We start from the raw sequence: 18,224 nt of genomic DNA on the forward strand, positions 1-18,224 counted from the left end.
ATTGAATATCCCTTTGAGCATGGTGAAGTTATTAATTACACTTTGGATGGTGTATCAATACACCCAGTCACTACAAAGACAGGCATCCTTCCTAACTCAGTTGCCGCAGAGGAAGAAAACCGCTCAGGGATTTCACCATGAGGCCAATGGTGACTTTAAATCAGTTACATGATAAGAGAAAACTAATTTACAGAGTGAAAAGGAAGCATGTACAGAATAAAAAAGTATTCCAAAACATGCATCCTGTTTGCAAAAAGGCACTAAAATAATACTGCAAAAAAAATTGGCAAAGCAATTCACTTTTTGTCCTAAATACAAAGCGTTATGTTTGGTACAGAAATCCAATACAACACATTACTGATTACCACTCTCCATATTTTCAAGCATAGTGTTTGCATCATGTTATGGGTACAAATATCTAGGTGTCTGGTTAGACTGTAAACTCTCCTTCCAGACTCACATTAAGAATCTCCAATCCAAAGTTAAATCTAGAATCGGTTTCCTATTTTGCAACAAAGCCTCCTTCACTCATGCTGCCAAACATGCCCTCGTAAAACTGACTATCCTACCGATCCTTGACATCGGCGATGTCATTTACAGAATAGCCTCCAACACTCTACTCAGCAAATTGGATGTAGTCTATCACAGTGCCATCCGTTTTGTCTCCAAAGCCCCATATACTACCCACCACTGTGACCTGTACGCTCTTGTTGGCTGGTCCTCACTACATATTCGTCGCCAAACCCACTGGCTCCAGGCCATCTATAAATCACTGCTAGGCAAATCCCCGCCTTATCTTAGCTCATTGGTCACCATAGCAACACCCACCCGTAGTCTGCGCTCCAGCAGGTATATCTCAATGGTCATCCCCAAAGCCAACACCTCCTTTGGCCGCCATTCCTTCCAGTTCTCTGCTGCCAATGACTGGAACAAATTGCAAAAATCTCTGAAGCTGGAGACACTTATCTCCCTCACTAACTTTAAGCATCAGTTGTCAGAGCACCTTACCGATCACTGCACCTGTACACAGCCCATCTGAAATTTGCCCGCCCAACTACCTCATCCCTATATTGTTATTTATTTTGCTAATTTGTACCCCAGTATCTCTATTTGCACATCATCTCTTGCACATCTATCATTCCAGTGTTAATACTAATTGTAATTATTTTGCACTATAGCCTATTTATTGCCTTACCTCCATAACTTGCTACATTTGCACACACTGTATATATATTTATTTCTGTTGTATTTTTGACTTTGTTTTGTTTTACCCCATATGTAACTCTGTGTTGTTGTTTTTATCGCACTGCATTGCTTTATCTTGGCCAGGTCGCAGTTGTAAATGAGAACTTGTTCTCAACTGGTTTACCTGGTTAAATAAAGGTGAAATAAAAATAAAATAAAATAAACAGTGAGGGGAAAAATGTATTTGATCCCCTGCTGATTTTGTACGTTTCCCACTGACAAAGAAATGATCAGTCTATAATTTTAATGGTAGGTTTATTTGAACAGTGAGAGACAGAATAAAAACAACAAAATCCAGAAAAACGCATGTCAAAAATGTTATAAATTGATTTGCATTTTAATGAGGGAAAAAAGTATTTGACCCCTTTGCAAAACATGACTTAGTACTTGGTGGCAAAACCCCCGTTGGCAATCACAGAGGTCAGACGTTTCTTGTAGTTGGCCACCAGGTTTGCACACATCTCAGGAGGGATTTTGTCCCACTCCTCTTTGCAGATCTTCTCCAAGTCATTAAGGTTTCGAGGCTGATGTTTGGCAACTCGAAAACCTTCAGCTCCCTCCACATATTTTCTATGGGATTAAGGTCTGGAGACTGGCTAGGCCACTCCAGGACCTTAATGTGCTTCTTCTTGAGCCACTCCTTTGTTGCCTTGGCCGTGTGTTTTGGGTCATTGTCATGCTGGAATACCCATCCACGACCCATTTTCAATGCCCTGGCTGAGGGAAGGAGGTTCTCACCCAAGATTTGACGGTACATGGCCCCGTCCATCGTCCCTTTGTTGCGGTGAAGTTGTCCTGTCCCCTTAGCAAAAAAAACACCCCCAAAGCATAATGTTTCCACCTCCATGTTTGACGGTGGTGATGGTGTTCTTGGGGTCATAGGCAGCATTCCTCCTCCTCCAAACACGGCGAGTTGTGTTGATGCCAAAGAGCTCCATTTTGGTCTCATCTGACCACAACACTTTCACCCAGTTCTCCTCTGAATCATTCAGATGTTCATTGGCAAACTTCAGACGGGCATGTACAGTGGGGAAAAAAAGTATTTAGTCAGCCACCAATTGTGCAAGTTCTCCCACTTAAAAAGATGAGAGAGGCCTGTAATTTTCATCATAGGTACACGTCAACTATGACAGACAAAATGAGAAAAAAAATCCAGAAAATCACATTGTAGGATTTTTAATGAATTTATTTGCAAATTATGGTGGAAAATAAGTATTTGGTCAATAACAAAAGTTTCTCAATACTTTGTTATATACCCTTTGTTGGCAATGACACAGGTCCAACGTTTTCTGTAAGTCTTCGCAAGGTTTTCACACACTGTTGCTGGTATTTTGGCCCATTCCTCCATGCAGATCTCCTCTAGAGCAGTGATGTTTTGGGGCTGTCGCTGGGCAACACGGACTTTCAACTCCCTCCAAAGATTTTCTATGGGGTTGAGATCTGGAGACTGGCTAGGCCACTCCAGGACCTTGAAATGCTTCTTACGAAGCCACTCCTTCGTTGCCCGGGCGGTGTGTTTGGGATCATTGTCATGCTGAAAGACCCAGCCACGTTTCATCTTCAATGCCCTTGCTGATGGAAGGAGGTTTTCACTCAAAATCTCACGATACATGGCCCCATTCATTCTTTCCTTTACACGGATCAGTCGTCCTGGTCCCTTTGCAGAAAAACAGCCCCAAAGCATGATGTTTCCACCCCCATGCTTCACAGTAGGTATGGTGTTCTTTGGATGCAACACAGCATTCTTTGTCCTCCAAACACGACGAGTTGAGTTTTTACCAAAAAGTTCTATTTTGGTTTCATCTGACCATATGACATTCTCCCAATCCTCTTCTGGATCATCCAAATGCACTCTAGCAAACTTCAGACGGGCCTGGACATGCACTGGCTTAAGCAGGGGGACACGTCTGGCACTGCAGGATTTGAGTCCCTGGCGGCGTAGTGTGTTACTGATGGTAGGCTTTCCCCCACTGTATATGTGCTTTCTTGCGGGCACTGCAGGATTTCAGTCCTTCACGGCGTAGTGTGTTACCAATTGTTTTCTTGGTGACTATGGTCCCAGCTGCCTTGAGATCATTGACAAGATCCTCCTGTGTAGTTCTGGGCTGATTCCTCACCGTTCTCATGATCATTGCAACTCCATGAGGTGAGATCTTGCATGGAGCCCCAGGCAGAGGGAGATTGACAGGTCTTTTGTGTTTCTTCCATTTGCGAATAATCGCACCAACTGTTGTCACCTTCTCACCAAGCTGCTTGGCGATGGTCTTGTAGCCCATTCCAGCCTTGTGTAGGTCTACAATCTTGTCCCTGACATCCTTGGAGAGCTCTTTGGTCTTGGCCATGGTGGAGAGTTTGGAATCTGATTGATTGCTTCTGTGGACAGGTGTCTTTTATACAGGTAACAAACTGAGATTAGGAGCACTCCCTTTAAGAGTGTGCTCCTAATCTCAGCTCATTACCTGTATAAAAGACACCTGGGAGCCAGAAATCTTTCTGATTGAGAGGGGGTCAAATACTTATTTCCCTCATTAAAATGCAAATCAATTTATAACATTTTTGACATGCGTTTTTCTGGATTTTTTTGTTGTTATTCTGTCTCACTGTTCAAATAAACCTACCATTAAAATTATAGACTGGTCATTTCTTTGTCAGTGGGCAAACGTACAAAATCAGCAGGGGATCAAATACTTTTTTTCCTCACTGTATGCTTGTAATCGTTAAGGACTGGGGAGTTTTTGAGGATAAAAAAGAAACGGAATGGAGCTAAGCACAGGCAAATTCCTAGAGGAAAACCTGGTTCAGTTTGCTTCCCACTAGACACCGGGAGATGAATTCACCTTTCAGCAGGACAATAACCTAAAACACAAGACCAAATATACACTGGAGTTGCTTACCAAGAAGACAGTGAATGTTCCTGAGTGTCCGAGATACGGTTTTGACTTAAATCTACTTGAAAATCTATCGCAAGACCTGAAAATGGTTGTCTAGCAATGATCAACAACCAATTTGATAGAGCGTAAAGAATTTTGAAAAGAATGATGGGCAAATGTTGCACAATCCTGGTGTTCAAAGCTCTTAGAGACTTACCCAGAAAGACTCACAGCTGTAATCGCTGCCAAAGGTGCTTCTACAAAGTATTGACTCAGGGGTGTGAATACTTATGTAAGTGTAAAAACTATTGGTCGCTAAATCGGGAGAAATTACGGACCATGTAAAAAACTGTTGGTCACTAAATCCGTCTAGAAGGACCACGTAAAAACGGTTGTCTGGTATGCCCTCACCCGTCTGAGCGGTCGGCTGTGAATGCCCTCACCCGCTATATTCTTATAACTGATTGGTTTGGTTCTGTCCTCTATAGTGCTGTCCAGTCAGAACATGATGATGAGGCCCATCACTGTACTCTTGATAGTCACCACCACACACACACACACAGCTGTTTCCATTTGAAGATGTTTGAATGATTTTGGTAATCCGAATGACTTGGAATCTTACTGTTGTGGTTCTATAAGACAAAGATATGCACACATGTAAACAGTGTTAGTTAAGGGTTATAACTATGCAATATACATATACTGTATGTACATGAATAAATCGCCTTACACTTACATGTCTATAAAAGGCTATAAACACGGTATCAATGTAAACTTAAACATTCACCTCTTGGATCGAGAGAGAAACCAATTACTTGGATTGACAAAGGGTCAAGATTTATGGCACCCTCTCTCTCCAGCCTTGTGTGAGAATCTGCCAGGCTGAGATCTTATCAGATCTGCCCTGGCGCCACAGGGTCGTAAATTACTCTGCGCATGAGCAATAATAATATGCCATTTAGCAGACGCTTTTATCCAAAGCGACTTACAGTCATGCGTGCATACATTTTTGTGTATGAGTGGTCCCGGGGATCGAACCCACTACCTTGGCGTTACAAGCGCCGTGCTCTACCAGCTGAGCTACAGAGGACCACCAAGCTCCAAGAACCATCTGGGATGATTCTAGAAGCTCACCCACGGCAACGCAATAAAACACCTTAATAAAGGACACTATGGAAAACGCTGTGGTAGCATGTGCATGCAAAATACTGTTTATCAATACAACAATTAAACCACTTCTGCAAAAGTACTTGTACAACCAATGCAATAATAACACTTATGGCAGTACGGAATAATACTACATACGATAAATAATACGCAAAGCAGTATTGGCAACTCTAACATTAAAGAACCCTAACAGCCATACAGTAAAACATATGGCTGAAACTTATCAAAGTAACAGTAAGTTATTAGTGGTAATTACCTTTATTAGACAGCATGTAAAATGCTTCATAAAACCCCCCCTGCAACTTACATTTTGATGCAATCTCAACATTCAGACATTTATGTTACTGTCGACAATAAAAAGTCCTCAGAAACATGCATCTTCTCCCTTCGGATCGACGATAACACTCTGACCTGCATTTTGAATTCAGGCTGTAATTCTGAAAAAAATCAGAATAAAACAATAAAGATTCATTTTAAAAAAACAATACATTAAATAAATAAAAAATCACAGAAGTAGTGCACTGGGCCTTTACTAGTGTTAGTGGACCGATATAGACGCCTGTAGTACAGGCAAAAACATATTTTCAGCATCTCTGCTTTGGGAAAAAAGGTAGTTGCAGGATTCAATAGTTGGAATTGTACGAGTTGTTGCCCTGTCCCTTTCTGTAAGAGTTGTTGTCCTGTCCCTTTCTGTAAGAGTTGTTGTCCTGTCCCTTTCTGTAAGAGTTGTTGTCCTGTCCCTTTCTGTAAGAGTTGTTGTCCTGTCCCTTTCTGTAAGAGTTGTTGTCCTGTCCCTTTCTGTAAGAGTTGTTGTCCTGTCCCTTTCTGTAAGAGTTATTGTCCTGTCCCTTTCTGTAAGAGTTGTTGTCCTGTCCCTTTCTGTAAGAGTTGTTGCCCTGTCCCTTTCTGTAAGAGTTGTTGCCCTGTCCCTTTCTGTAAGAGTTGTTGCCCTGTCCCTTTCTGTAAGAGTTGTTGCCCTGTCCCTTTCTGTAAGAGTTGTTGTCCTGTCCCTTTCTGTAAGAGTTGTTAGTTGTTGCCCTGTCCCTTTCTGTAAGAGTTGTTGCCCTGTCCCTTTCTGTAAGAGTTGTTGCCCTGTCCCTTTCTGTAAGAGTTGGTGCCCTGTCCCTTTCTGTAAGAGTTGTTGCCCTGTCCCTTTCTGTAAGAGTTGTTGCCCTGTCCCTTTCTGTAAGAGTTGTTGCCCTGTCCCTTTCTGTAAGAGTTGTTGCCCTGTCCCTTTCTGTAAGAGTTGTTGCCCTGTCCCTTTCTGTAAGAGTTGTTGCCCTGTCCCTTTCTGTAAGAGTTGTTAGTTGTTGCCCTGTCCCTTTCTGTAAGAGTTGTTGCCCTGTCCCTTTCTGTAAGAGTTGTTGCCCTGTCCCTTTCTGTAAGAGTTGTTGTCCTGTCCCTTTCTGTAAGAGTTGGTGCCCTGTCCCTTTCTGTAAGAGTTGTTGCCCTGTCCCTTTCTCTGCGATTGTCATTCTAATGGAATCCAGAAAGAACAAAACCCTGTCCTCAAACATTTACATCAAAATGTGCATAGTTATGGGCAAAGGCACAAAAAACATCCACATCAAATTAAATATTTTTCTTGATCAAATAACATGGAAAACAACCACCTTTTGTGCAGTATTAATTGACCATCCTTACAAACCACTTAATGTAAATGTACATTACTATATTGTACATAGGCTGGTCATCTAGGTTTGTACCTGTAGACTTTCTATAACCATGAAGAAAAACAATGCACAATACAGTAATCGAGTACATTGAGACATCAAGTGGTTTATGATGATGTGGCTCAGTTGGTAGAGCATGGCGCTTGCAATGCTTGGGTTGTGGGTTTGATTCCCACAGGGGACCAGTACGACAAAGTATGAACATGTATGCACTCACTACTGTAAGTTGCTCTGGATAAGAGCGTCTGCTAAAATGGAAAAGGACTGAGTAGACAGATAATTATCAGAGTCAAGTTACAAATGCTGGTAAACACTCAAACACATTTATATAGTTTAAATTTTTTCAGAAAAGTAGTGCACTAGGCCTTTACTAATCCTGTATTAGCTGACTGATATAGATGTCTTCAGCGCTGCAAAAGAATCGCAGCACCCCCAAACTACTTCCTTCGGCTATGTCTTAAGGCACTGTATCCCTTACCCCTTTACATTTTAGTCATTTAGCAGACGCTCTTATCCAGAGCGATTTACAGTTAGTGAGTGCATACATTTTCATACTGGCCCCCTAGTGGGAAACGAACCCACAACCCTGGCGTTGCAAGCACCATGCTCTACCAACTGAGCTACAGGGGACACCACATACATTGTCAATTTTGTAGCAAAAATAAAATGATGGGAGATATCTTGTAATAATGAAAACATAAGGTCAATCTGGATGGTTGCCTGCCTGGATCCTAATCAACAACCTTGATGGGAATTGTAACATGACTCATATAGCCAGGATCGCTACACTGCCCCCTCTGAATGGGAAGGCACTAACCGCAACCCCTTCACACATCTGGGCCATCACACTTCTGACACCAGTGTAGTGAACGGAGGGACCTGGATGTGAGCCCGGGTGTGAAAGGCAAACGCCCTACGCATCGTGCCAATAGGCTTAACCCATTTGATGGGAATTGTAATGTGGCTCATATAGCGAGGATCGCTACAGTATACAGGTAAACTATTCAGATTAATGTTCAAATGAATCACTAGCTAGGTCTCCATCCAACTGGTGACAGATTTTAATGCGAATATTCTAGAATCCACATAAAAACAATATGCACATTTTCACCCCAGAGATGTTTGCGGATTAAAGGCTGTGCGTGATGACATGACAGCTAGCAGATACAGTGCGGGTAGGCCGTTTGACAAATAAAAATAATTTCCCTCTTATTATCCTTAATAATCTCATCATGTAGAATAGCCCACCCGCACTGTCTCTGCTAGCTGTTGGCTGGAGCTCACGCCACAAGATCAGAGTGGGCATATTCGCTATATAATGCAACATTTATGACAAAACCATCAGTAGAGTTGGAAAATGTCATGAAAACCCATTTAACTTGTTTTTTTTATTTAGTAATTTAACTGCAAAAGTTATTTTATGACCGTCGATATTTTTTGGAAAGGAACATCACCGTGCACTTTCTCCACCCTGTGAAGTTTCATCTGTAGCCTAATAAACGGCATGCTTTCCCAGTCGTAGTGGGAGGACCACACAACATCATCGCGTGACTCCAACTTTACTTCGATATTTGATGGTTAATAACAATAATAATTTTTGCGCATAAAAGTGTTTCCACCGGCATTTCTCACATTTCTCGCCTAATTAATTTTACAGACACAAAAGATGCCACCTTGTCTAGCGTGTTTTGTTTTGGCGACATTTGGGAAAGTTTACCGACAAAATGTGCTGTTTCCATCAGGCCTGTAGTGGCATGTTATATCCAACATGTACTTTACTGGCATAAAAAGGTTGCATGGAAACCTGGTTAGAGACTCACTTTTCAGTTTTCACAATATATCTGTTTTAATCTAACTAAAAGTAATCTAATTTAAAGTAACCGAATTTAAAGTAATCTAACTAAAAGTAATTAAGTTAAAGTAATATAACTAAAAGTAATCTAATTTAAAGTAATCTAACTAAAAATTAATCTAACTAATATTAATCTAACTAAAAGTTAGATTAGTACAGTAAATCAGATGAGAAATGGATGGTAGAATGTGTTCCCTTGTCTTTCACAAACGAGCCCTAACCTAATACAGTATACATTCCAAAATGTAAGGACAGGTTTCCCAGACACAGATTAAACGTCCTACACTAAAAATCATGCTCAATGAGCATAAAGGGGCTATTTAGTCCAGGACTAGGCTTAATCTGTGTCCGGGAAACTGTCCCTAAATGGTTGTGCGTAAATGGATGTTCAAATTGGAATTGTCTACGTGATCTAAATTATTCCACGGAGCTACGCTGTATTCCTGACTCCATCCAGTTGCGCAAAAAACGTAATGCATTCTCCCCTATCATATTGTGATGTCTTGTTTCGTCAGTGATGCATAGTGATGTTGCCTTTTTCCCCTACAAGGCATGTTTTCACTATATCCCTCGTAAATGGCACAGGGATTAATTTCATAGCCCTAATTTATCACTTCGCATTTCATTAAGCCTACTTAATTTTACTGATATCCTAAACGGATGGATGTCCATTTCCATAGTCTACTTGCGTTTATTTTAGCGAATTGGATCGCCACCGCAATCTGAGTTGTGCCCTCTACTCAAGGCAATTCCCGTCATGACCTGTCAACGCTTTCAAATTCGCTAAATGGCATTTGCCTTTGCTACTAGTGTCCTCAAAGAAGTTAGACATAATTCGTTTTCGAATCCTTTTCATCAAATGAAGACTACTGTGGGGATTTGATTTGGTTCTTCACTCACTCTTCTGTGCCTTGCGTAAACCTCAAGACGCTTGCTTCGAAGGTAAGTGTTGATTAGCCTACAATATTGAGCTTTTTTGAGACCGGGTGAAGGAATGTCAACACATTTTAGTAGAATACATTTTCTTGACTTTACACAAAGGATTCGTAATTCGACAGCATTTCTATTGCTGGTTTCACATTGCTCCCACCCCACGATGTTTTGTGTTGACAGTAGGATTTTAGTCTATTTCATAAAATGTTTACCCTTGCATTTATAGTGACTATGTTGTTGACAGATTTCATCCCCCTCACAGCCTACATGGGCTACTATAGTATCATGCATGCCCGACACCTCCTCGATTGAAATGAAGGTATAACAATAATCAATACACACACACACACACACACAGGCCATCGAAATTCAAAATGGAGTTGTAACAGCACCTGATCTGATTCATACAGCCCTATTATAGCCTACAAAGCACGTATTACTATTAGTATGCATAAGCGTAATCTGAACTAAAATACACCCTAGCCAATATCCATTTACAGTACAGTCACGAAATTATGTTGCTTTTTCCTATCAAAGGCGTGACCCATCTTTCACCAATGGGGTTACAATACGGCATAGGACAACGTGTGTAAATAGTGACCGTCTGTGAGGAACATCGTTTCTTTCCGGCTTTTTGGTTATACAATTATTATTATGATTTGGACAGAGACAACCCATACAATGTATGCTAGCTCCCCCCCCCTTTCATTTTTTGCTACATCCTATATTTGCTGGTTTGAATGAAACAGGTGTGCATCCCTGGGAATTTTGGCGTGGGCTGTTGCCAAGTATCAGCATATCTGAATGGAGTCTATCGTTCCAGTTTGGCTGAACCACACCATTGCATTATAATAGAATAACACAGCCTCAAATATATTGATACGCTCCCATACACCGATTCATAACACCCTTAGTAACATAAGAATAAAATTTGCGAGTTGGCATATTTCTAATATCAGAGGTGCAGCCAGTACATTTACATTTAGCAGACGCTCTTATCCAGAGCGACTTACAGTTAGTGAGTGCATACATTCTTTTTTCATACTGCCCCCCCCGTGGGAATCGAACCCACAACCCTGGCGTTACAAACGCCATGCTCTACCAACTGAGCTACATCCCTGCCAGCCATTCCCTCCCCTAACCTGGACGACTTGTGCACCGCCCCATGGGTCTCCCGGTCGCGGCCGGCTACAACAGAGCCTGGATTCGAACCAGGATCTCTAGTGGCACAGCTAGCACTGCAATACAGTGCCTTAGACCACTGCGCCACTCGGGAGACAGATGGCAATCTATTAATGTGCTGTTGAGTCTTTCTTTGTCGATCGGATCTTGTTGGTGTGCTTTCCCTAAAGATTTATCCAAGGACTGAGATGGTTTCAAAATAACCTATAGAATGTGGCTTTATTAAAAGGGAACAGAAGCCCAGTTCCTATTTCAGTCTGTTTTTATGGCTCATTGTCTGTCACTGGTTGATACTGTGTATCTACTTCCTCTTCTTACTCTGCGGAACATGGCTTAACAATGTTGTCCCTCGTTGCTTTAGGGACAGTACTGTACTAAGTGACGGACAGAGGAGGAAGTGGATCCAGCGTCGAGTTTATCAGCTGGGTTCTCCCCTGGCCGCGCTCCTCCTCTGCCCCGATCCCCCTCTCCCTCCAATGTCTGTGCACAGCCATGGAGGAGAGAAGATTAGATGGGACAGGCCGATAAAACCGTGTTTTCTGGAGAGCCGGGTTCAGACAAGGACTCTGGGACTGGGGAGATAGACACTACCGTCTCCTGTGGAGCTCGTTTATCATCCTTTAACAGGGACCACGAGACAACATCAAGGTGATTCTTGGTCCATTCTTTGGTTGCATCTTAAATGGCACCCTATTCCCTATATAGTGCACTACTGTTGACCAGAGCCCTATGCCTTAGGCTTAGGCTATAAGGAATAGGGTTCCATTTGAGATACACCCTTGGTCCACCTGTCTGACACATCCAAGCATTATTGAAAGGGTATATCACTGCCATTTTTAATGTTCTTCTATGAACCAAGCCTCAATTCAGTGTCCAGGCTATATTTAGCAGAATTGTGGATTCTTCTGAGGATTGTGGATCTATTCGCAGTATAGTCATATTTTGCTGCCTTACATTCAATCTAAAAAGGGATTAACTTAGATTTTTTTTCTACAGATCTACACATTTTCAAAGTGAAAGAAAATTACAGAAACATTTATAAATTAATTTAAAACAAATATATATACAGCTCTGGAAAAAATTAAGAGACCACTGCAAAAATATAAGTTTATCTGGTTTTACTATTTATAGGTATGTGTTTGGGTGAAATTAACATTTGTGTTTTATTCTATAAACTACTGACAATATTTCTCCCAAATTCCAAATAAACAAATTGTCATTTAGAGCATTTATTTGCAGAAAATGACAACTGGTCAAAATAACAAAAAAGATGCACTGTTGTCAGACCTCGAATAATGCAAAGAAAATAACTTAATGTTCATTTTTAAACAACACAATACTAATGTTTTAACTTAGGAAGAGTTCAGAAATCAATATTTGGTGGAATAACCCTGATTTTCAATCACAGCTTTCATGCGTCTTGGCATGCTCTCCACCAGTCTTTCACATTGATGTTGGGTGACTTTATGCCACTCCTGGCGCAAAAATTCAAGCAGCTCGGCTTTGTTTGATGGCTTGTGACCATCCATCTTCCTCTTCATCACATTCCAGAAGTTTTCAATGGGGTTCAGGTCTGGAGATTGGGCTGGCCATAACAGGGTCTTGATCTGGTGGTCCTCCATCCACACCTTGATTCACCTGGCTGTGTGGCATGGCGCATTGTCCTGCTGGAAAAACCAATCCTCAGAGTTGGGGAACAACGTCAGAGCAAAAGGAAGCAAGTTTTCTTCCAGGACAACCTTGTACGTGGCTTGATTCATGCGTCCTTCACAAAGACAAATCTGGCCGATTCCAGCTGAAGCACCCCCAGATCATCACCGATCCTCCACCAAATTTCACAGTGGGTGCGAGACAATGTGGCTTGTAGGCCTCTCCAGGTCTCTGTCTAACCATTAGATGACCAGGTGTAGGGCAAAGCTGAAAATTGGACTCATCAGAGACGATGACCTTACTCCTCTACGGTCCAATCCTTCTGGTCTTTTGCAAACCTCAGCCTGGCTCTTATTTGCTTCTCATTGATGAAGGGCTTTTTTCTAGCTTTGCACGACTTCAGCCCTGCCCCTAGGAGCCTGTTTCGAACCGTCCTCGCCGTGCATTTCACCCCAGCTTCCATTTGCCATTCTTTTTGTAGGTCACTTGATGTCATCCTACGGTTGTTGAGTGACATTCGAATGAGTTGGCGGTCATCCCGGTCAGTAGAGAGTAGTTTTCACCCTCTGCCGGTCTGTAGCTTTGTTGTCCCCAATGTCTGCTGCTTGACCTTGTTCTTATGAACCGGCGTCTTTGAAATTTTAAGGATGGAAGCAACCTGACGCTCACCTCTGCCAGTAAAGCCAGTATTGAACCCTTCTTTTCCTCACTCAAAACTTTCATTTTCAACTCTTTTGGCATGGTCAATAGTTTTTTTTGGATTTAATATTACTTTTGAGGTACTATTAGCACTGTTTTTGCCATCCAGCTGGTCCTATTGCAAGAGGATAGTGATTTAATATTATTTTTTTAATGCCACTTAGCAGACGCTTTTATCCAAAGCGACTTAGTCATGTGCGCATACATTTTTACGTATGGGTGGTCCCGGGGATCGAACCCACTACCCTGGCGTTACAAGCGCCATACTCTACCAATTGAGCTACAGAGGACCACAGCAGTGGATTTGGTTCAGGTGATCACCTAATCAGTACCTAATTCAGTAGAATGAGGTGTGCCTGTGTTGGGATTCAACAGACACTGGAATGGAATGGCTGTCATACATGTAGAGATGCTGATTTAAGAAACATTTGCAGTGGTCTCTTAATTTTTTTCCAGAGCTGTATATATGTCTTCCCACCCCAGAGTTAATACTTGGTGGAGGCATCTGAAAACCCTGGGATATTCTACAGTGGGACAATTACACATTTGAATGCAAATTACATACCAGAATAACAGACCTTTTTAGATGACATTTGAAAATCAGAGGCAAGGTTTGAATATTGCTGTCTATCAATGATTCCCAACCAAATTTACTGAGCTTGAGGGCAATGTCACGGTAACAGAATGATGTTGACTCAGATTTTTCACTTTAAAATGTATGTAAAAAAATAAAATAAAATACAAAAAAAACATTAATTGTAAAGTTAAACAAATCATACAACTCTATGCACATTGACTACTTTTAACAATTTCCACAGAAAATTGTACAAAATTAGATTTACTTGAAGAACAGTAACAGAATGATGACACAAACGGGGCTTGATCTGTCTTCACCCTCAGGTGCCTGTTCATGTTGGCTGGTAGTAAGAGGAAGGGTTGGTTGATTCTGCTTTTCCCACGTTCTTTCAGTCTTATGGTGAATAGCAACGTTCTGAGCCACACAGGATTACAACCCCCTCCCCCCCTTCCTTTCTCTCCCCTCTTCCCCCTGTTTCTCTCTCCTTTTTCTTTCTCCTTCCTCTCGCCCCTGCCCTCTCTCCCCCTCCCTCCCTCCCTCCCTCTCAATCTCTCTGAATGTGGGAACTAGGAACAAATCACACAGTCACAGATCCTGGTGTTCAAGCACTCTGGCTCCATATTAGGGGAAGGCGCTACTAGTTGCATTAGTTCCGTTGTTTACACACTGTGACAGGCTGCTAAGGGTGTGCTGGTCACAGTATCCTCCTGGCAAAGAGCAGTCGCATTCCCTTAAGCGGTTTCGACAGTCTCTCAAAACTCCTAAATGGCTTCAATCCCTCTTCTCCTCAAAAGCCTCATTGCTACTGATTGGTGCCAGCAGGGCACAATATTGTAGAACTTTCAGATAGAAATACATTATGTAGAACAAACACGCTTCCCTGACATGTAAACAAAGGAATCACGTCCGCTCTGTTTATGACTTTTCTATGTGCAAGCCTACGTGGCCCAGGTGATGGCACTGAACAGGAGCATGGTTGTGTCCTGCTTCTCTACCCTTCAACCCAATGCCTTTGCATAATCCCCCTCATTAATCTAAAGGGAATGGACTGGTGTAGGAACAATGGTAGGAACTCTCCAACCAATTCTTGCACCAACCCAAAGTTTTTAAATCCATGACAAGGAGTGTGCAAGTACACATCGAGGGAGAAGGGTAGAGAATCGCAACACAACCCCAACGGGGTCATGGAAGAGGTTGTTTGAGGCTATTGAGTACATTCTGTACCGCAGACTGCTCCAGCACTTCAGGTTGAAGTCGAAAGGGAAGTATCTCCATCTTGATCCCTTAGTTTCTTTTCAATTGATTTGTATGATACTGTGCTTGTCTTTTGTCACAGGTCACTGAGCAATAATGCACTCAGGCTAAATTGTTCGAAGGCAAGTTTATGGGCAACAGTGGCAAGAAAAATGGCCAGGGGTTGTCCATAGAGAGAAACCTTGTGAGGAACCAAACTTGTAACCATGGAAACCCATATTTTCTGATCAGTAGCCTGGGCCAAAGGTTTATTGGAGTGTTCTTTGAATCAGGCCATGCAAAAGGAATTAGGGTTGTAGGGTTTTCTACATACAATAAGTTGCATGCTGTGCTAATGTAGCATGTGCTAATGTTCATGCAGCATGTGCTAATGTAGCATGTGCTAATGTGGCATGTGCTAATGTAGCAACCACACCGGTATTCTGTACCACACTCCCACCAGCACTCTGGACTCCAAAGTAACTGTCAGCAGTAGGCCTACTGCAGAGGAGGCTGGTGGGAGTAGCTATAGGAGGACGGGCTCATTGTAACAGCTGGAATGGCATCAATGGAACGGTATCAAACACATCAAAATATGGAAACCACATGTTGGACTCCGTTCCATTTATTCCATTCCAGCAATTACAATGAGCCCGTCCTCCTATAGCTCCTCCCACCAGCCTCCACTGGCCTACTGGTATACTTCTAAAACATCAGGAAATAAGCTTTTTGAAACACAAAAAACACTGAAATTGAGCATTTCCCTGTTTCAAAACGGTTTCTCCCATTTTGTACTGAACATAACGAGCCAGGTCAGGGAAGGTGATGTCACTGCTTGAGCTAGCTAAACTTCCACCGTTCTAGTCCATTGGTACAGGCTTTTGGCCTGGATGCTGTTTGGTCCAGGGCCCGGCCAATGTGCTGAGCTATCTTAACTAGTTAGCTACCACTATGCTAAGCTAACACATTGGTACAGGCTTTTGGCCTGGATGCTGTTTGGTCCAGGGCCCGGCCAATGTGCTGAGCTATCTTAACTAGTTAGCTACCATTATGCTAAGCTAACACATTGGTACAGGCTTTTGGCCTGGATGCTGTTTGGTCCAGGTCCGGCCAATGTGCTGAGCTATCTTAACTAGTTAGCTACCACTATGCTAAGCTAATACATTGGTACAGACTTTTGACCCCAGCTGATGGCATTTTGTCCAGGAATGTGTACAGTATTTTGTCCTTTTAGTCCCTCTGGTCCCATAATCACAGTGACTTACAGTAGCAAGACCAGCCAGTCCAATACTGAGAGTACTAATATAGGCCAGGCTCTGGCCAGCCTCATCGAACGCCCACTAATATTGAGCCGTCATCTACCCCCCCCAGGTCGCTCTCTGTGTGACTAAGCAGCATGAAACTGAGGGAGACATTAACCCCCCTCACTGGGCTGGCTTTCATTCTGGCTCCGGATGAATCAAAGACACTCAGGCCCACACAGTAGACATGCATGCTAGGGCCAGGGCAATATGAGGATCTCCATACTCGTTAGTATCATGGCAAGGAAACAACACGAAGCGGATTTAACTTCTTTAGGAAAACAGCCCTAATGTTGGGAACAAACATCATTATGTTGTCATCCAGAGTCACATGTATTTATGGTCCAAGCTATAGCTCACAATATGTTACATACAGCAGGTTTCTAAAGAGTTTGGTCTGCTTCGTGTTTTCATTTTTGCATGGAAAAAATATTGCGATCCTGGTATTGTCCCAGACCTAATATGCACGCACCCACACACACGTACATACAGTTGATATAATATAATAATATTCCATTTAGCAGACGCTTTTATCCAAAGCCACTTAGAGTCACAGGTTGCTTTTCATTTTCTTCTGAAAGTGCTCATGCACACAGAAGCACACACACATCAGATTTACATACACACAAAACGATGTACACCTCCCTAATATTGAGTTACACCCCCTTTTGCCCTCAGAACAAACTCAATTCGTCAGGGCATGGACTCTACAAGGTGTCGAAAGCATTCCGCTGGGATGCTGGCCCATGTTGACTCCAATACTTCCCGCAGTTGTATCAAGTTGGCTGGATGTCCTTTGGGTGGTGGACCATTCTTGATACACACAGGAAACTGTTGAGCGTGAAAAACCCAGCAGCATTGCAGTTCTTGACACACTCAAACTGGTGCACCTGGCACCTACTACCATACCCCGTTCAAAAGCACTTAAATCTTTTGTCTTGCCTATTCACCCTCTGAATGGCACACACACACAATCCATGTCTCAATTGTCTCAAGGCTTAAAAATATTTATTTAACCATCTACACTGATGGAAGTGGATTTAACAGATTACATCAATAAGGGATCATAGCTTTCACCTGGATTCACCTGGTCAGTCTATGTCCTAATGTTTTGTAAACTCGGTGTATTAGAAAGCACAACACCTGCACCGACTGTGTCAAGGTCCTTTCACACTCATGGACAATGCAGCAACACTCACACATACACACCAGACACAACCTCAACCCCAGATGCTGCAGCACCTCCCACCCTCTCTAGTCCTTTTTCAGCTATTCCTAGTTCCTCTGCTCCTTCCCCACCCACTGTTAGTCACACTCAGGTCTGTCTGTCTGTCTGTCTGCACGCAAACACACACACACACACATTATGTTCTTCTGTCCTCGTGAGGACCTAACATTAATTTCCATTCAAAATTACCCAAACCCTAACTCCTAATCCTAACCCCCTTACCCTAACCCTAATTCTAACCATAACCCTAAACCTAACCCCTAAACTTAAAATAGCCTTTGTCCTCATGGGGAATTGTTCTTGTTTTGCTGTCCTTGTGGGGAAATTTGGGAGATTTTAGGTCCCCACAAGGATATAAGACACACACACACACACACACACACACACAGTCACAGTGAGTGTGTTGGAAATGAGATGTGAGAGACACGGGGTGTGTGTGTGTCAGAGCTTCTGTTCTCAGGGACAGAGGAACAGCTGCTCACACACACTAACTGCCGCGCACAACGGAACAAGCCGTGTGTGTGTGAGTGTGTGTGTGTGTCATCTAGCCTGTAATAGGCTTCCTCACTGTGACTCATTCTATTGTACAGAGGGAAGAATTTAACTGGTGTTTG

General features: G+C 42.6%; 1 protein-coding gene across 1 annotated transcript in view; it reads left to right on the forward strand.

Moving 5' to 3' along the window:
• Positions 1–9,328: 9,328 nt before the first annotated feature.
• The window catches only part of LOC311134274 (proto-oncogene tyrosine-protein kinase Src-like), a 35,699-nt gene continuing 26,803 nt past the window's right edge, over positions 9,329–18,224 (forward strand). Inside the window, exon 1 of the mRNA XM_084167897.1 lies at positions 9,329–9,749. The gene's annotated coding sequence lies outside the window, so the exon portion shown is untranslated. The remainder of the gene's footprint in view (positions 9,750–18,224) is intronic.

This window comes from Coregonus lavaretus, assembly GCF_964263955.1.
Source record: "Coregonus lavaretus genome assembly, chromosome: 8".
NCBI lineage: Eukaryota > Metazoa > Chordata > Actinopteri > Salmoniformes > Salmonidae > Coregonus > Coregonus lavaretus.